We start from the raw sequence: 21,480 nt of genomic DNA, 5'->3' as shown, positions 1-21,480 counted from the left end.
GTAATATAAAACACAAACAATATGGACTTCCCCATACATCATAACTTGAATCACTACAACCTTTTAAGCCACAGCCGAGTCGTGACCGGCATTACGAAGCGAATCAGTGAAAAATGTATTCCGACGATGAAACTAAAATAAAACTCGTGTCGAGAGCATAAAAAGAACATTCTAGAGCAAGAACTATGAGTTGAATAGAACTAACGAGACAGACGCGGTTACGTTGCCTGGTGTTTTGTGAGACGCGTCCGAGCTTTACATTTACCTCAATTCGGTGTTAAATTTGCACGCGTACCTGCGACTTAGAGTGAAAAAAACGTCATTTGTATGCGCGAGGCGAGTATGAAAGTTGCTTCGTTGCCATTGGCAATCAACAAGTCTTTATTAGTCTGCCATGTTGTTTCTGGGACTTTTATAGTTTGACGAGTTTTAATACCGGTTAGACTTAAAACAAGTGTGATTCATCTTTATTTTGTGAGTTACTTGTTCTTGAAATATTTTAGATAGACCTGGATCGCGAATTTCATCATGAAACGACATTCTTTGAATTTAATTTACATTGTTTATCCAAGCTCTTTACATCAATGACAAAAATTATAGTCATCTTTTAAATGTCATCTAACGTAAGTCTCTAAAGAATTTGTATACATTTTAATAATTTATCTTGCAAAGGTAAATAGTAACAGAATCATAATTGTGAGTCATATCATTTGAATTCTTATGTACGTGATATTTGTATTTAAATCAATTAAAATACCTGCTAACTATGCAGCGTTTTATATACCCATAAATAATACTTCAACACTTATTATGCAGTTTATTTTTTATCTTCTCTCGCGGATTTTAAATTACATGATTTGGATGTCGCAAAATCTGGTATCGAAAACCTTTTCAAACGGACCGGTTTGCGTTAGGTATAAGATTTGCTTTGTAAATTTTAGGTATAAGTTAATGACAAATACAGAACATACCGAGTATCGTGTTCTCAAACTTATCCTGCTTAAAAAAATATATAAGACGAAAAGTATTTTAAAATAAGACGTTCGCAGACGCTATAAATGTATTGTAGTTATTATTTGGAGCACTATTATATTATAATTAATTGTTATTTCTACCAATATCTAAACATTAACTAACATTGATACCATAATTAAAAATAAAGTCTCACAATTTACTGCTTCTTTCGAAACACCCGGAGTGACGTGAGGCGTGTTGGTATAAAGGCGAAAAGTTCAAGGTGACGATTTCGCGGAGCCACTGGCTTGACGCGACGTTTTGCAATTACAATTCATATACCTGAGCAGTCCTCAGATGAATTGATTATAAACTTGGTAATATTTGTCATTGGCTAATTTAAATAATTTTGTACAACTGTTGAATCGTTGATAGAAGTAAAGGGTTAAAAGAAATGATTTTTTCATTCAATTAATAAGTCAAGAGGCAGATTTATAAAAAAAAAATAAGATTGCGAAGTCAAATTGCTTGTGGGTCACTTGATACATTACAATATATTTAAAGTCCTTTTGAAAATATATATTTTTCCCATAATAATATTAGCATGGTAATTAATTTGGCATAGAATTCCATAGCCGTATCCGTTTGTAACGTATTTAACACCAATGTATTTTATTATAATTAATCAGTCGTAATATTATTTTAAGGATATGATTTATTCAAATGGATACAAGTTGATTAGGCAATTTAGTCACTATTTGTCATTACGTAGAATACAGTAAACCGCTGACACATACCGACTTCGACCTTGCAAGCCTTTCCGCTGACGTTGGCTTTATATATTTACGAATACTGTTTTGTTCTCTTGAGATGATTCGACACGTTTCGTATGAGGTTGTTGGTTTCACGAACGTTGTATAAAACAACGATAATGGCCTGCAAACTGGTTAAGATCCTTATAGTGTTACCGTAAATTAACTTGTTTTGGTAAATTGGTTTATTTCAATTTAACTGTATTTTGTTATGTTTGGTTATTAGGATTTTAGGAATTGTATTTGACATTTGCAAAATTATCTTTGTTTCAGAATTCGATTACGGAATTCGAGCTTAAACTTCGGTAACAAGTTAAATGTTACCTATTTTAGTTTCTGTATCAACATCTATATTTTAAACATAGTCGAAGTTTCTCAGTACAGTCGTACATAATATAAAAGAACAAACCTTTTCAATTTTCAACAATCATTACAACCGTCGTTCTTACAAAGCGGAGAATAGTTCCCCAACTTTTACAACATCGGACATACGGCTAGTTTCAAAAACTTTAGCGAGTTTCGTACACGATTGTACTTTTACGCGGAATGGGAGTACAATGCTTTTGATCGAGCTGAGGAAACTCGGATGTAGGAGGTGCTGTGCGGCGCAAATGTTCCTTTTACATTCAGGACATCAACACAATATAGGGTTGAACTGATGTTTTATAGACAGGTAAAAGACAACGAACTATGGCGTTTATTTTGGTAAATTTTGGGCTGATTATTTTGTATAGCAATGTGGTCATTATTTGATGAAATAAATTAGATAAACTTATTATAGATAGTCTATATTTGCTACAAGACACAAAATGATATTATTTAGAATACTGGCACTTCCTGGCACATAATAATTGTCGAGTGATCTTGACTAAAGTAATAAGAATAAAAAGTTAAAAGGAGTTAGTGCTTAAATTGTCTTAAAAGTATATTAATCTTGGATATCAACTGAATGACTTTAATTTATTTTAATTTAAGTTATAATTGAGAAAAATATTTTTTCATTTCAAATATAGACAATATGAAACATTAAAGCGTATGATTATTTTCCGGTCTTGCACGTAATCAATTAACATTTTATTTTTTAAAACGATTATAAAACAATTTTTATTGCGACAACCTTGATTTGGACACGGGTTGGTGTAGACACTTCGAAAAGCCAGCCACATCGTGACACTTTGACGGTAAATTGGATAGAAACGGTTTAGGGACCTTTGTTTTACACGTAACTAGATATTTGACTAGAGATGCCACGAATATTCGGCAGCTATTCGGTATTCGGCACTATTCGGCCACTTTTAACCTATTCGGTATCCGGCGAATATTACGTATTATTCGAATACCGAATAGCAAATCAATGAAAAAGACACATTATATTACTCAAAATTATCTATTTATTTCCAAATTACAACTCTTTAGTAATTAAAATTGATCAGTGGTTAGTTGTGATGGATAAAAACAAGCTTTTCAGCATTTATTGGTAGCAAACGACTGCGGTTTTCATCGTAAATGATACCAGCCTCAGAAAATAACCTCTCACTATACACGCTACTTCCAGGAGAATATCTGTAGCGACTTCCTCAAAGCAGTTCCAGAAATTGTCGTGTATTTCCATATTCCTATCATTTTCATTCAAGTTTCTTTTCTTACGAAGTAGAGAAGAATATTCGGTGGCCGAATATTCGGCGCTTCGGCCGACAGCGTTGCCGAATATTCGGTACTCGGTATTCGGCCAATCAACTATTCGTGGCATCTCTATATTTGACCGTTTTACCCAACCACGGCGATATCAAAGGAGGTTATGATTTTTCTATTAGGTACACTTATTTTTCTTAGTGGTTATTTTGCACTCGCGGTACTTATATTTTGGCAGCTAAGATATTATTTGTGCGTCTAGTCAATTCACAATAGATCTTATAATAATGATAGATTTTATTGAAAATACTGAGTTTCGCTTCTCTGATGACTTTTTTTGCAATTTAAGTAGAGAAGAATAAAGTATATTTTTCGGAATTAATGTTTCATTTAGTTGGAAAACAGTTTTATTACAATATCTGTTCAAACGTTTACAAATTAACAAACTACCTCGATGCAATAGTATTTATATACAAACAGAATCACATAATATAAATTTCCCGCGTATAATAGAGTATTTAATGTTTACATGACACGTATTATTGTTTCATCAAAGTCCGTCAGCCATTCAATCTCATTATCGGATATAATTTCCATTGACAGGTCTGATAGCGTCGGTTATACCTGTTGTGAAATGTATCAGTAAATTCACGCATTAACCCCTGAAGCGGTAGGTAGAGATATAATTGAAACCTAAGCCACTACGGGTCAATTGCCAAGTTGTGTAGAAATACCGAACCTGAGTAATTTGTAGTTTATTGAAATCTAACCTTATTTGGCGAATGAATTTTTCCTAGCCGAATTTCATAGTCCCACAGTCATCTCATAGTCCAGTGAGACGGCAATCCAACACGACCTGAAAGAGATCAGGCGCAGAGCCAACGGCTTTACGTGGTCACTTGGCGAAACTGGGAATCCAACTAAAGACTAGAACATTAAGCATATTTAGATATGCATTTTTTTTCATATTATCATGCCTATATCTTTTAAAAATATTTATAGCTTGCATTTCTAGTAACGAGCATATTATCTTAGTAATCTGGTTTTGCGAGTCAATAAATAGATAAAAAGATTATCTGGCTGGACAATTAAACATGTACTTTATATTCACTGTCACAGCTAGGTTAACGATGCGATCGCGTTCAGTATTATACCAAACTAGATTTACTTGCGACTTCGCCCGCATAAATCCTTTTCTGGTAATATATTTAGATGTTGGAAACTTTATTGGTATTATTTTTTAAGTAAATTGTATTAATTTATTTGTGTTTATTTTACTGTTTGTTTCCTGTACTATTTTATAATAAAATAAAATACATTATTCTACTATTATGCTTGGATTACTGCTTTAAACTTTTAAAAAAACTGTTTAAAGTCGACCAATCCACAGTAGTGGACCAAAGCCTAGTCCCTTCAGTAGTAGAGGAGGCCCGAGCCAGCAGTGGAAAAGTAAATAATACAGGGCTGATATTATTATTATATATACATCCAGACATATTTTATTTGTTATTATGAATAAGCTGACGTTTAACCACAATCTCACCTGGTGTTATGTGACGGTGCGGTCGAAAGAGGTTAAAAGAAACCTGTTCAATGTAGCACTAAAGACTCCCAAATAGTCTAAAGAAAAGTGGATTGTGTATTGTAAGTTGAAAGGCCAATAAATACAAGTGTGAAAACACAATGTATGGTTTCCGAAAATAATAAAACAGATTTTTCTTTGAAGCGAAGTGGCATTGTGTTCATAATATTAAAAATAATTGTTATACTAAAATTTGTTTTGCCCACAAAGTTACATTGTTACGCTGGCCTTTGTTATAAAATAATTAACATTTTTTATATCTGTAACAGTTTCTTAACCCGCGTGTACTATAGTGTGAATAAGTTTGCCAATTTGTGTTTGACAAAGGGTGATTTTTCAATCATCAGATAAAAGTGATGCATACGATAATATTACATGAATACATCAAAAATGATAGATGTGTGAATTAAGTTGTTAAATTGACTCAGTTTTATATTTTGTTGGGTTATAATTTATTTGTTTTTTATCTGACTATTCAGAAATCAGCTTTTATCCTATTAATATTATAAAACTAAGTGTTATGATATATTTGAATGTGTAGATATTATGTAATGTATGTGTGAAAAATTATATGCAGAAAAAGAGATAGATATACATCCTGGAATATATCGTAGTTACCTACTTTTGTTCCAAAGTATTTCACGATGGTACCGTCATTCCACCGAAGTTCTTTCATTCGGGTTTTTCAGAAACGAATTATTAATTTAAAATAAAATGTTTCTCCGTCGGGTATTATTTGATTATTGGTAACGGGTTTATTAGTAGTAAATATTTTTACAATAACATTATTTGCATAATCATGCAGGGTGTATATAACAACATTGAAATTATTTCTTTATATAGTCTATAATCACTGTTCGAGTAATATTTGAAATGTTCACTTGTACTAAGGAAGTTACGTATCTAATATATTACCCCAGAAAGTTTGTGCGAATGCTTACAGAATGTTATATTGGTTCGCCTTGGAATGTTAGAATTATATTACACGATAGGCATAGAAAAACAGGTAAATGACAAAATGTGTTTACAATATATTTTATGTTCGCGGAGTACCTACTTAATATAATTATGGATTTACGTAAATTATTATGGTTAAATATGATAAATAGCGCTCATTCTCGAGATAAAAATTAGCCAATAGCAGTTAAGGTTAATCTGGATTCTTATTAGTGAAAGAATTTTCAAAATCTGTTTTATAATTTTTTTTTACTTAATCTATTACAAAATAAATATTTTTCTTTATTATATTCATTTAGGAGATAAATATTACGATTAATATAGGACGAAAAAAATGCTTTTACGCAGGTAAAACTCTCTTGTTGAAAGTTAACGTTAGAGTTTTTAAAATTGACTACGTCTCACCAATAGACAAATTGTTAACAAACGTGAATTCGTATGTGTAACTATAATTTTAATAATGCAATAAATTTAAATAATATGCCTACTATCAGCCGTTTTCAATAAATGATCTCAATCTCAATCTTCAATCAGATTTCGAGATTGACCAATCACAATAACTTAATTGTAAGCGTGTCAAAAATCTTCGTTCTGATTGGTCCATTTTTGAGATAGATTAAGAAAGCGATAGGGATCATATTTTTAAAATGACGGTAGATCGTATTCAAAGAATACGTTGATATGTGACCTTAACCTCTTCACTATAAATACTGTCAGACCAAACCCGTAAAAATAAATTACTTATATTAAACCATCATTAAGTTAGCCGATGAATAGCGAATCGCTAGTGTGAGTTAAAAGGTATTTTGGTATTCTACAGTCGTTAGAGTGTTGTGGTGATATTGCCAGTTTCTTTGGCGAATGGCTATGGAACACTAATGCTTATTATTCCAAGAGCGTTCCCGAGGTGACCGTAGAATAATAAACGTCTTATGACTTCTCAAATCTGAAGCCTTAAAAGATTTGGCTGTATGAAAGTTTTAAGTGGTACAGGTTGGAGCGGCACTTAAAAAAGTATCGAATACGCTGTGTCGAATTTATGATGTTTATTTTTGAATTTTTGAATTTCGAATATTAAAGAATCATGAACGTTTTTTTATTTTATGTTTACAAAAATCAAATAGTGTATTATTTTAATATTTGGATGTTCAAGTGTTCTTTAATTAACTTTATCTAAACCGATTCAATAGGTTTTAGTTTACTGACGTGCAGGCAAAAGTTGTCATGAATTCTATATAACATAAATAATTTTGACTGAACAAATCGATACGACTTCTCTTTAAATTTTGTAATTTTCCGTCACGTTCGCAATCCACACTTGATTTATTTGTGGAAAGGCGCCATAACTTACTTTTTTTTTGCGAAAACAACTACTTTTATAGCTTGATAGTCACGTATCACCCGCCGAGTGGTTATCGACTATTACAATACGTGAGAATATTTGTTTAACTCAATAAATCGTGGACGTCGCGAACTCAAAATCTGCTTGCAGTGTACGAGTTAATCTAAACTTCCTTGAGGTGAATTATGAAATCAAATATCACATAAATTATTACGTGAGGTAATGTAATTAAATTATAAGCTGCAATTTCATGGTAAGCGTCATTAGATATTATCATTTGCGTCTTTATAATAAGCATCTATAGTACATTATTTTTAATTTTAGGTTATTCCATGTATAGACTTAGGTTACAAAGGTATCATGAAGTAATAACAATTTAAAGTAACAAACATCGTTTTGTAATTATCAACAAACAATTAATAACTGAAACGAGGAGAAACACGGTCTTAAATCGTACAACAAAAACGCCTTTTGTTCCGCCACAGTTATAAAGCAACTCTGTGGTTTACTTGTCAAAGTGTGCATTCGGGCCGGATCGTCGCGTCGGCCCAATATTCGATTTCACGATCCACATTTCGCAACGGCTGCTCGCGCTTATTACAGACTAAATATTATAGTTATTAATTTGTTTCTTTCACTGAAATTTCACTAAATACAAACTAGACCATGTGACAGTAAAGTAAAAGTTGTGTACAATGTTAAATTCAAAATTGGACGTAGCGTATGCCTGAATACCTTACGTTGAATAGACGTTTCACGTGACAAGAATTGACTATAGGAGAATATAGTGGAGAGGAACGATAGCTATAAGGCAGTTTGTCACCCTACGTGAGGTGGAATTACCCGGATAACAGACTTTATAGGTTATATCTTTGTAGAAATAGCTTGAATAAATAGGTAATATGTTAAACATAAGCGACGATAGCCTAGTGGGATGTGGAACGGACTGCCGAGATGAATGTCTTCAGGTTCAAAACACAAGAGCACACACCTCTGATTTTTCTAAAATTATGTGTGTGAATTATCGCTTGCTTTAACGGTGAAGGAAAATATGGTGAGGAAACCTGCATGCCGGAGAAGTTCTCTATAGGATTTTTTAGGATGTGTGAAGTCTACCACTCCGCACTAGGCCAGCGTGGTAGACTAAGGCCTATCCCTCTCAGTAAAAGAGGAGGCCCGTGCCCAGTAGTGGGCCAGTACTAGGGATTGCAATCCGGCCTCATTTTCAATCCGGCCGGATTCGACCGGATTTCCATTAATCCGGTCGGGTCCGGTCGGATCCGGCCGGATTGATTTAATTGATCAAACCAGGACTACTTATCTTTATTTTTCATTACAACGTAGTTCGGTATAAAGTGAAAAAAGAAATGATTCGTCTACGAAATCAACTTTATTATGAAGAACCATTCCAAAGAGAGAAGAATGAATTTCTTACAAAAAAAATCACAAATTTAAACAGATGAATCACAAATTAAATGCCATAAAAATCTTAAAATAAAATTTCAACAAAAAAGATAGTTCCATATAGTTATTTCACTGTCTTCACTAAAAGGTCTCCTGATTCTGAATTGATTTCAAAAGTGACATGTTTTTAAACTGTAACTATACTAATACACTAGTTAACTATGTATGAGTTCAGTAGTACTTGTAAAAAATACTTTAATTAAAATTTTCTTTAAATTTTACTTTGTAGTAAACGAAGTTCGTGTTATACCTTCGTAGCATACTTAACACATATGTGTTTTTATGATGATATACAAGTGGAATGTACGTAAACATAATTCATTTATCAAAATTCAAAGGGCAAAAACTATATCTATTTAACTAAACACTTTTTATGGATTTTCTTGAGATTTATTTTATATTTAATAAGTGCGTAAATATAAGAAAAAAATTACTATTTTCTTACATTTGACGAAGCAATGAGTAAAACATAACACACATTTATTGACTCGAGCGATGCGTTACTGATTGATTGAACTGGACAAGTAGTGACAAGCTGCTGCACGGGCGAGAAGAGGGGCGTAGGGCAACGCAGTGGCTTAGCGTCGAACGACTGGCGCGTACATGCAGGCGTTTAAAGTACCTACTTAAGGTGTAAGCACCAGCGCGGTTATTTTGACAAAAAATTCAAACACCGGACCCGGTCACCGGATCCGGTATATTGGTGTCGGATCCGGTATTTGTATGTTGGTGCCGGATCCGCCGGATTACCGGATCCGATTTTCCGGATTGCAATCCCTAGCCAGTACATAATACAGGGCTGATATTATTATTTATGTTAAACATGTACTCATTACTCAAAAGTGTAATATTAGAGAGTGTTAGAATTAATTCAAATATGTACTTTATAGTCTACACAATAGAAGTGATCCAGACTAATTAACTAAGTTGTACTTGTTGAGCATAAACTAAAACAGATGCCACTGAACTCGTCTACACATTGTAAACTAAAGTCTAAGATTTGCAATATGAGTAAAAGCTGGCAATGTTCCTAATCAAAGTTAAATATAGACGTGTGGGAGAAATAAACGCGCTAGCTAAGGTTGTAGATCAGACACGATCGAAGTGCGGACATGTCTTAGAATAACTTTATGCAACATTGCCTTGAGGTTGGCATTTTATTGCCTACGTAATATATACACCCGTCGCTACTATACTGTGATAGAAGACAATGACAACTTGTTTTGGCCGCATAATAAGTTGTGGTTTAACGTGTTGTGCAAAGTCCTTTTGTTTGTCTAGAGGCATCGGGAGAGTATTAAACATTTCATACACGTCCCAATTTTCATACAGTGATGTTAAAATACTGCAATGCGTACAAACAAAACAAGTTTCCCTTTACGCACCTAATTTTTGCAGACAATTTAAAATCCCGGCATCCCTTTGATTGACGTAGGTCTGGAAAACCTATTTTGTTTCTCCTTTTATGTTGTACCCTCTTTATTTAGGACATTTCTTGAACTGTTATTTGCAACGTTCTAAAATGTAGAAATTTCTTCAGAAAAATAATGGCACTTAATTGATCGTGTTGCGTTATATCGTGAACTGATCTGTGTGACTGATTGTCTGAGCGTTTGCAGTTTATTGCCAACAATTAGGCGCAGGCTTTATTTTGACTCCCACTCCACTGTAGGTTGGCAACGTTACGACATTCCGGCCAGAGGCCGACCACATTTAGATAATGAATTTATTTGTTACATTATACGGATTTTGTTACATTGTGATTGCAATAAGCGATATGAATAAATTGGTTTATATTTTAATTACAAAAAACGTACCATCAGTCGTCTAGGTGACTAAAAAGATAGGATGTTGTAATGCAGTAATGGTTTTGATTATATTTCCATTTCAAATAATTTCAGATGATTTTTTTTTTGTTTCGGTCTTAATAAAGTATGACAATTTTTAAACCAAGTCTGGTATGTCGATGTATACGAATAATACCTAATCGATAACAATAGATTCAAATATCTAGCTGCACTATCTTTTCACCTAAATTAGATTATTTAATTCTAATATCGATGTTAAATTTGAGATGCTTTCTATTGTACGATTTTTCCTCACGTATATACGATAAAGGTTACAATTCCCTTTGAAAGGCTCACGGAAAATGCGGTATTTCACCGCGGAATTTATCTAAAGGTTCGTCAACAAAGCGTTATGGTCGCATTCCTTCGAGGCGAGCGACTGCCGCGCGACCACACAAGGTCGCTTGTGAAGGGAGCTGGGCTGGTAGGTGGTATAACAAACTTACAGATAAATTTAACCGACTGTATACACTTCCTTACTTATACAGATTTCAGTTTAGTATTGAATTTTGTAATGTAGTAAATTATAGGACTATTTCATCTGATAGTCGGAAATATACAATAGGAAATGAAAAGCAAAAATATGTATAATTATAGTTGTCACATCAATAAAGGTTATTGACAACGAACAGAGAAATGTTACGTATGATATGATGTAAAAAATCTGGGAAGCTTGAACGTTTCTTAAATCGATGAATAGATTTGAATGAAATTTAGAACCCATATTATTCCATGAAAGCAGGTACATAGTGAAACTTTTATCCTGGGAGAGGTCTTCCACTGTCTTAAGCCAAGTTTAGACTAGCAAGTTCTCTTAGAATTATATTGAACAAAAAGTTCCACTGCATTTACACTGGCGGAAGTATTTGAATATTTCTACATATGTGCGACTTGCCACAAGTCCTGCAAGCTTCAATATTAGCAGAAATCAACATACCGTGACTGTTTACATGGCAAATTTCCTTATTAAAGATATTTTCTCCAAGTTTACTTGCTATAAACCGAGCAAAAAATAATATCTATATGGTGTAGAATAAAATTATAAAAAAACAGCATTAGTTAAGAGAGTGATGGTTCTAGCAGCTTGCACGACGGGTTGGCCCGTTACTCAAATTCCTATACGCTTCGAATAGTGTGAGCAGAATGTGAGACGACATGCAAATTAACATGTTTTTATTCGGACGTTAGAAGTGTCTTGTTGCTAACGTGGTGTTAATTGTTTGGAAATGATATGAGTGGAATTTCTCTAGTCCAAGTATTCTTGTAAAGAAATACCCAATACAGTAATAGTATAAAATTAGTTGTAGTACAAATAGCATGTACTATAATATATCTATATATTTCTTCTTCCTTCAATAATTGGTTCTCTCTATTGGTTGAATTCTTGCAAAATAAAATAACTTTAATTATTAATTTAAATAGAACCATTATCCCTTTTGTCGTTCCAATGTATTTATAATTTGGTGAAACCTAAAAGCTCTAACAACTTTTTGTAATTATCGTAAAGTAATTTATTTAATTACAGGTATCCTAAAGGTGTTAGGTTTAAGTGTATAATCTGTTAAAAGTATCACAATTCAATCGCAACGATTATACGTTTAATTTTCAATTTTAATCATTGGTAATAAGGTTGAGATGTTGAGATTACTCTGGAATCGTTTTGGATTGGATGTATATTTGAATCGTCGGAAATGGGTGCGGAAGAGCGAATTCTCTGTGGATAATCGAATTCATTAGTTGTCTTTGTACATTGTGCGGAAGGTTTGCCTTGCTCATTTGTTGTTTAATCAATTATTTACAGTGACAAAAATGTTAGCTTTTAACAATAAAGTATTATAGGAAACAAATAAGTTTATTATTATAGAACAATTAAGAAAAAAACTATATTCGATCCTGCCAGGATTCGAACCTGGAATCTTCTGATCCGTAGTCAGACGCGTTATCCGTTGCGCCACAGGACCTTTTGTAGTGTACGCGAATTAAGCGTATAAGTCTCAAGTATCTAATTTAATATAATTTCGGGACCTTGTAAACATGACAATTGTGTAGCAATAGCAACAAGGTTTTTTCACAATGCTATTTTAAAAGTGCGTGTTTTTCACACTATATTTAGATCAAAGGCGAGTTATGTAATACAGAAATTAAAATTAAACTTTAAGGTCTTGCAATAGACTATACAATTATAATTAACACTTTTAATATAGGTAGCCAATCGAATTGCTTGCCAAAATATTATTTTTAATTTTGTTGTGTTGAAAATGAAAATAAATTGCACGTGGCAATTTTTTCTATGAGCGGGTATTGATAGATGCTAAGAGTTATTTTGAGGTTTGAGTTAATTGCTTTCTATTTTTAAAAACATCAATATTTGAAACTCGTAAACTATTAACAATAGAATGAGCGGATTAGTTTTATTACTGCTTTAAGTTATTTGTAAAAAATATAGCAATCCTTATTATTTTTAATAGTATTTAAGAATCAAGATTATCTCGAATAAACCAATCTAATTTTAAACACTTTAATAACTCCGTAATTAGTTTCGCAGCTTTAACAGAACGGGTTTAAGCAGGGAATTAAGATATTTCTTATTTCGTTAAAGATACATAATAAGAATAGCTATCGGATTAACAGTTATTTGTCAAACCATAACTGTTTTTTTTTAAGAAATGTCATATTAGTATAGTATTATGTATCGAAGCCCGGAGTTTGGAATTTGTGTCCGATGTGGTGATAGGCTCGCCCCCTATCACATTCTGGGACGGAATATACACGCCGTAAAGTGGGTGCCCCAGTTTCGCCTCTATCTATCCAGTAGGGGATAAAATGCTTGAGTGTATGTGCATATATTCTCATACTACATATCATTCATAAGTAGACTAGCGTAACTAATCATTCGTTAATGAACCCTAGATACAATATATACCTAAGTCTAGTTTTTGATAATTACCTAAGAGCTACAAAACTCAGACTTGCAAATATCCAAAATTTTTCATCTATAATTAAAAACTATGAGGTCACACGGGCTAGACACGTACGAGAATCACCGTCGGCGCAGGTATTCAAGTATTTCAGGTCGACCAACAAGCGGTGTTGAAAGTGCGCACGCGACTTGCCTGACCCCCTTACCACTAACGGGCGGGTAACTGTTGCTCGCATTAGATATACGGTATTAGTTTTGATTATATAAGTGGGATTCATGAGACCTATTGCGAAATTTTTGGTTCGGGTTAATTAAATTAGCAAAGGAGGTCCGTGTAGAATATTATTAAAAATGTTATGTTAATAGTACGAAAATAATGGTTTCAAAATGGTTATTGTACCACTCTAATGGTTTTATGGGTTAATATGATTAGAACATATAAGAATATAAATTTAATTTCCGCATTGAATTTTTTGTTTGTATACAGTTTTATAATTGTATTATTTTGGTGTAATAACTTCTACTTCTGTACATTTAAATAAATGTTACCGGAGCGTGTATTTTTATATTAATTAATTATACATTACGTATTAAGAGAATTATAAATTATTTAATTTTCGTTCAGGTAAAACAAGTCGTATGCAACAAAATGTAAACGTAAACGATAGTATTAATTGTTTTACGTCACCTACGTTTAGAAACAACTAATCGCTTTACGCAATGCGTTTCACAGTTTTCGGTATAGCTGTCTAATTAACACATAGTTGTGCAAAATGTATTCCATTTCTGTACGGGTCCCGTAGTGAAAATACTTTGATAAGTTTAATACAAACACTTTCACTTCTAAAATTAGTGTCGATCTATCAGAGTTATGTACCATTCATCAATTGGTGATAAGAGTTTAATTTTTTAATTTAATCATCGATGTAATATGTAAAAGTTTGGCATCTATGAATTTTTTCTTCGACGTATAAATAATAATAATAATATCAGCCCTCTATTATACACTTGCCCACTGCTGAGCACGGGCCTCCTCTACTACTGAGAGGGAATAGGCCTTAGTCCACCACGCTGGCCTAGTGCGGATTGGTAGACTTCACACACCTTCGAAATTCCTATAGAGAACTTCTCAGATGTGCAGGTTTCCTCATGATGTTTTCCTTCACCGTTAAAGCGAACGATAAATTCACAAAGAATACACACATGATTTTAGAAAAGTCAGAGGTGTGTGCCCTTGGGATTTCGACCTACGGGCATTGGTCTTGGCAGTCCGTTCCACACCCGAATAGGCTATCGCCACTTATATCGACGTATACAGTGAGAGATAAATAAAATTTGAAATATTATGAAAAAATAGAGATGATTACAATGCAATAGCCTATAACATTTGAATTTGGAAATACTAGCACAAAATCAATATAAAAAATAAAGGTATTAGGAATCATAAAAGTAATTTAGATTAATTATAAAACTTAGAATAATTGTAAGACACAGGATATAATACAAATATCAAAATGAAAAAGTATAACTTTGATTTAATCGAAGACGCTGGCATAAGATCTACAATATTTACACAAAAAGTAATACCAGTCTAGATTCTGACAAGATTGTTCTAGGTCATTACGTAAAAAATGATACAACTGATCTTTTCTAGCTACGTAAACAAACTCTATTTATCTTTGTATTACATTTGTTACCAGACGTAATGGAGCAATATTTGTTATATGGTCTTGTACGAAAATGCTTTTGCCGATAAATTCCATATACCTATTACCCTTAAGATATATAATAATTTACTTAAGACATATGAAAGAATAGTTAGTAATTTAATTATATTTATGCTTAAAATTAAAATGTAGAGTTTTAATTGCGGAAGAGGTAAACTAGATGAGAACAGGATTTTCGTTGTCTACAATTTAATTAAATATATATTATGAAAACTATAAAATGTATTTTTCTCAAAATAACTTATTTATAATCTCTCAGAGTTTTATATACTCTAGCAAAGTAATGAAGTTCCGGAATATGCATAAAATAAAACTTATTTTTTATGTTCACCAGAGTCCTTTGTTATCGCTCACGATCCTCTCCGATCGTCAGATTAATTACAATGCTCTTGTACTTTTTATGAATCTGATTAAAATAGGTATAGCGAATTCCTTTTGAGTAACATCATCGGCATTTTTTGTGCATCATATTTTAAACGCTTGTCTGTAACATCTATTTATAATACAACATCAATAAGTTAAAAAGATTAAACAGACTTAAACAAAAAAGGATGATAAAACAAAATGGCTAGCTCTACATAAACGAATCAAGTTTTTAAAATTTTTAAAGCGTTAAATTATTATAAGACGAGGAAAATATTGAATAATTCAAAATTCCTTTTACGTCACATCACAGGATTTAAACTTCCCGTTATGGTAATTCTTAGTAGCGTAACATCGTTTAACCAATGGGCAAAGGCTGCGTCATGACCACAGACTACTTTGATGTATTTCCAGTCTTTAAAGTCTTTCTTTTTAATCATTTTTTATATACACAAATGGAGACGTTGCAAGTAAACTCTAAAGGTAAAGGTAAGTTTCATATTCGCTATTGAATTATAAAAAAATTGAATGACACTGCTTGCCGCTGATCTAAGACGTCAGATGTTAAGTTCATAATATTGATTTCGTTTGCCGCAAAAATAGACTATTTGGTGGTAGGTACATATTCACATAGACTCTTAAGTACTACATAACAACAAAAAGCCAGCAATGTTAAACTTGATGTGGTCAAATACATTTTAATGCAGTTGATCTTTTTTCAAAGAAAGTAGACCAGTAAATCATTTGCATTTATAAAGTACGTCAGTCAATAAACGTCAATATCTAAGTGTCTTGTTCCCGGACACAATACCCGAAGCACAACGTTCAGCCACCTGTCGTAACTCATTTTACTGTTACTTTATTGTCAAGCGACGTGCAAGACATAGTGACAGCTCGTCCCGATCATATCTAGAGCAACAATTACGAGATCGCTCAATATCGTTGGTATTTACACGTTTCATTGTAAAGACTGCGAATTGATTGAAGATTTGGCTTCTATGGACATTTATAAGTTTGTTATTAAATCAGAACGGTATCTAATGTTTCATTGATTATTTCATTTCGACGTCGCATTTAACAATCCATTTCTTCCAACAAGGTGAGAGCTTTACGCTCCTAGAATTTTCGATTCACACCGTTGGAATAACAATTTCCATGTTATCACGAACAGGATACGCTCGGAGGTCGATTCATACGAATATATCTCACATAATGATTTATTCATCGCTGCACATCAAATATCCGAATGCTACTATCGATCTAATTTAAGCTTATTGATGAATTGAATACCTACTTTAGTATATTTTTACGATACATGTATGTACGTTGTTTAGAGTGCTAGAATTTACTGAACACTGCATTATATTTTGATACGTTCGTAACTATAAAATGCAGATGTAAAGTCTTTATTGCTGTACCTTTCGCAAGATTAGAATGAGCAATGTATGTTGCATATTCTATACAGAATGTCTGATGTAGTTTTAAAAGTCTTTGTCTCATAGATTTCGGTCATATTGTTCCAGTTACGTTGCTATACTTGCAAGCAAACAGTAATGTTAATTTATTATTAATGTTATATCAGTAAGCCGAGTTGTAATAGAAAACGTGTCACTCTACATTTTGTTCGAAGGTAGAGGAGTTAACTTGTTTGGTTAAATGGTGGAATGAATACTTTCAATATTATGCGTTGTTTTTATACTTAAAGTTAATATGGTTACCGTAATTAATGTTTCACGTTAATTCGGTATAAGCAGAATGGATTAAATAATTTATTTTCAATATAAAATGGTGAATATTGAACTTCAAAATTTTGCAGACGGTGGTAATTTGTTAATTGAATTTAATTAAACGATGTTGTGGGATTTTGTAGATATGGTATATAATATTTTTGCGAGTAGCGTACGTAATGAAATCCTTTACCTGATGATAATAAGTTATATTTCTCGTCGTTATTTTATAAGCGCTTTCGCACCATTATGCAGCATTTGTACTCAATAATTTACATAAGTTTTTCTGTTCTATAATATTTAGAAGTTTAAATAATTTACAGCCTATAAATCAATAATGAACTATAAATCAAAATATGTAATAAATCGTTAAGACTTCCAAACCTCTTAGAAGAAATTTTACGTGACTTTACAATAATCTTTTTATCCACTTGCCCTTCACGTGCTCGTTTTACATAGAACCAGAGCTTTAACATAAAAGGTAATTATCTATTGAAATGCTGATGCGACCTGCAAGGGAGGCACTCAGGCACATCGCGGCGGCACGCCTGGGCACAAGCGGGGCGAGGCTCACGGCAGTAACGGGAGGGGGGGAGGGGGGATGTATCACGACCGGTTCAGCCTCGTCAGTCGGTTTACTCCGCTCTGTCCCCGTTTGCCTTGCCTGCCTTCTTGTTTACTATATTTCAATTTTCCCTATTAATAATAATTTAATTTAATCGAAAACAAGAAAATCACCAGAAAGTCAAAGGTTAAGGTTATATTATAATGCGAGGCACTTAACATAAAGATGGCAGTTTGTTCACATTCTACGCAAGAAGTAGCTCATGTTTTACATTTTAGATTCTTCATTTAAATCAAGATGTATTTTCCGCTTACGTGACTTTACTCTTAGAATTATACCAAATGTATTTAATAAATAAAAAAATATTTAAATTGTGAGTTTTTTCGAAATAGAGCACTGAATGCTACAGATAATGAACAGTTATGTAAACGGTAACTCCTACGTTAATAGATGCCAATGCGCGTTGATGTCTTCCGTTTGATGACAATGATCTTAAGCTCACATTATCGTTTTTACTCGAACCCATAAGCTCTTTCTCGCTTATTATGTCACACTGAGCTGTAAATGATCTACGAAATATTTCACCGAAGAAAGTTAACCGAAAGCGGTCCCTCATCATCGGAATTTTGGTCGTACACGTAGGTATCGGTGACAGAGCGGGCGCGCCCACCTGCCACCGCACTTGAGCACAAAGTGTGTCAACGCTGACTCCTCGAACTCGACGATCGTCACAACTTTCACATTAACTTAAATTAACACTTGGCCGCTACCGATCCGTATAATATAGATTAGGATGCAACACCCACCTTTAGCACGCCGCGGGGCGTTCCGTGTTTAAAAAATCCGGTTAGGCACTATCAGGGTTGGGGTTAATGCACGGACACTGCGCTTGAACACAAAATTCACAACACTTGAGTCACAAATGCCGCATGGTCGGCAGGCCGGTGCGGTCGCTGCGGCCGCCAGTTCAGCACTGAGGCTTTCTTCAGACGCGGCGAGCGCTTGCGCAGCTAAGAATGAGACTGCGCACTTACTACAATACAACTGCCGAGGTGCTGTCGCGGTGTCTGTGTGCCCACTGCCGAGTGCCGACGTGTTCTGTGTCATAATTTTGAAACGGATTCAAGCAAAATTCCTACCTGAGACGGGTTTTGTTGTAGAAATTACCAAATTTGTTTTACTGTTGATAGCATATAAGTCGTTAATAATAGTATTTTTAAGCCCTCATTTCAAATACAACATGTGGGTTTTTGTAGAGCTTCGCGTTTGTTTTGCGGCTTCCGGGTTTTTATTACTGATAAATAAGGGTGTTCAACATAATTGTGGATTAAAGTTCAAACTATCGAAAATATTACACATAGTGAATTATAGACATAACATAATTTATAACAATGTGGTTTTTACAATATGAACAAATTCAAATACCGAAATTATATCACCAAAAAAGCGTAACTTATCACCCATTTATCTCATATGTACAGATAACAACGATGTTACCTACCGCATCTCTACTATCTTGATTACGTCGTACAAAGTATAAAACCGCTTTTAATTATCGTAAAGTTAATTACGTAAATTTTGAAGTCGGTGTATGTAAATAAATTTGGAATGTGTTACTTTCCCCGCGCGTGGAGACACGTCATCCATTCAGGTCATACTACTCATCGTACGAGCTTGCGGATCAATTTTAAAACATTTTTGGACCTTCGTCATCTTTAAAGTGGATTATATTTGAATAGTTTTAACTTACAAAAGCATTTCATAATAAAATAACGATAATACTAACAATAGTTGTAAATTTTAATGTTATTGTTTTGTGTGGAATCATTGCGATGATCTGTCCTAGTCATAGATTTAACAAAGCTTCTATAACAATTATCAGTGATACTAAGTTATCATAGTTTTTGTGAAGAACTTCAATTTTCGAGATTTTTCGTGTTGTGTCACATAATGTATATTTCAACGCAGGTTAATATATTTTATGGCTGCTTTATTACGCTAGCCACGATCGAATTTGGGGATGATTTTTTAGAGCTACGAAATAATTTTCGAAATAACTAAAAAATCATCCCCAAATTCGATTCTGGTTGGCGTAATAAAGCAGCCTAGAACGCGTCTATCATGACTGGCACGAAACTTTTATAAAAGATACCATTATTATAACGTAACATTATTAATAATAATAAAATGAAATTGATATAGTTTTAGTTCATCGAAATAACAGAATTTTGGGATCTTATCACAAATTTTATATTTTGATTATCTTCGAAGATTTTTGGAACGTCGAAAAAATCTTAATATAAAAACCGTGAAAAATATCCGAAAAAGAGTTTTATTTCGATGTTTAACATTATTCATAATAAACTATAATAAGGTACACACACTACATAAAGTATAGGTTTTATAGTGTATAAGATTGCTAATTAAAGTTTTTTATTTATAATCAAAAGCTACAATAATATTCACAAGATATATGTACTCGTCCAAATCGATAAAAAAACTTCTAGGCTTAACAAATATTTCAATACTCCGTCCGTTCTTGGAACTAAACTCTTTAACAGATGTGTTCTAAATACCCATATTATACGAATGCAATACGGATACCTACTTTGAAACCGGTCAAGTTCATTTCGGGTCACGCACGCTGAAGGGTTCCATAATCATGCCAAAATCATAAAATATTTTAATGTCTACTTTAAATAACGAGCCTTTTACACTGTATAATTATCTTAATTGACGACACCGAAAAATTTAACGAAACCCAGTTCTTTTTCCAACTAATTAAAATTAAAAATCATAGTGACAGATTTTTCTGATGGTAAATGCCACGACTACCCTATAAATCATCACGAATTTTGGGCTCTCGCATACAAGATGCCTAACTTTTAGTAAATATATTTGATAGAGCAAATATCCGGCATAAATGAATATATAAATAAAAAATAAACGCACGACTCGCGAAGCAAATCCTCAGTTTTCTATTAAACCTTAATGACACACCGAAATAAGGACTGGTTTCCATTATGGAACCTGAAAAGCAATTTACAAAACACAACTAGTTAATGCAGCTAAAGGTGACAAGCAAAAGTTAAACTACAACGTTTAGACCGCCGCCGGATTAGTTGGAAACAGAGATGGGCCCGAAATGGAAACTAAATGCTCTCGAGCACGCACCCTCGAAACTTGCCACGTTAACCTCTAGTGGATTTTAAATATGGACAAGGGGTCATGGCCCATATGTGTTTTTCTTATAGTGGTCTCGGCAAAAAGTGGCTTCACTGCACCTGATGTTAAGCGAAGTAAAGTCTATAAAATTAAAATGCCAATGTCTTTACCCCGTTGCCTAGGTTACAAATGAAGGCTTTTCCATGGAATAAAATCTTTGGGCCAGGAAATCTTTATATTGAGTACACATTATATAGTTTATTTAGCTTTGTATAGTTTGTAAATGATTATGGGGGGAGGTGGTTAATACTATTATACTAACTATATGTCATTTACCTTAAAAATAAAAAAAAAATAACAGCTGTGTTAATAGTATAAAAGAAATGTTACTTTAAGACCCTCTTGGAAGCTCTAGATCCGCTC

General features: G+C 33.3%; 1 protein-coding gene and 1 non-coding gene across 3 annotated transcripts in view; both read right to left on the bottom strand.

Moving 5' to 3' along the window:
- Positions 1 to 18,966, bottom strand: part of LOC115456418 — a 344,631-nt gene extending 325,665 nt beyond the window's left edge. The window contains exon 1 of one of the 2 annotated variants that reach the window (XM_037440583.1): positions 18,699 to 18,966. The gene's annotated coding sequence lies outside the window, so the exon portion shown is untranslated. The remainder of the gene's footprint in view (positions 1 to 18,698) is intronic. The other variant, XM_030185471.2, reaches the window with a different exon arrangement.
- Trnar-acg lies at positions 12,479 to 12,551 on the bottom strand. The gene has a single exon. It is a non-coding gene; the product is annotated as a tRNA-Arg (tRNA).
- Positions 18,967 to 21,480: the final 2,514 nt, after the last annotated feature.

The sequence above is a fragment of the Manduca sexta genome, chromosome 20, assembly GCF_014839805.1.
Source record: "Manduca sexta isolate Smith_Timp_Sample1 chromosome 20, JHU_Msex_v1.0, whole genome shotgun sequence".
Classification (NCBI taxonomy): domain Eukaryota; kingdom Metazoa; phylum Arthropoda; class Insecta; order Lepidoptera; family Sphingidae; genus Manduca; species Manduca sexta.
Note: the sequence above shows the minus strand (reverse complement) of the source record. Positions and strands in the feature narration are given on the sequence as shown.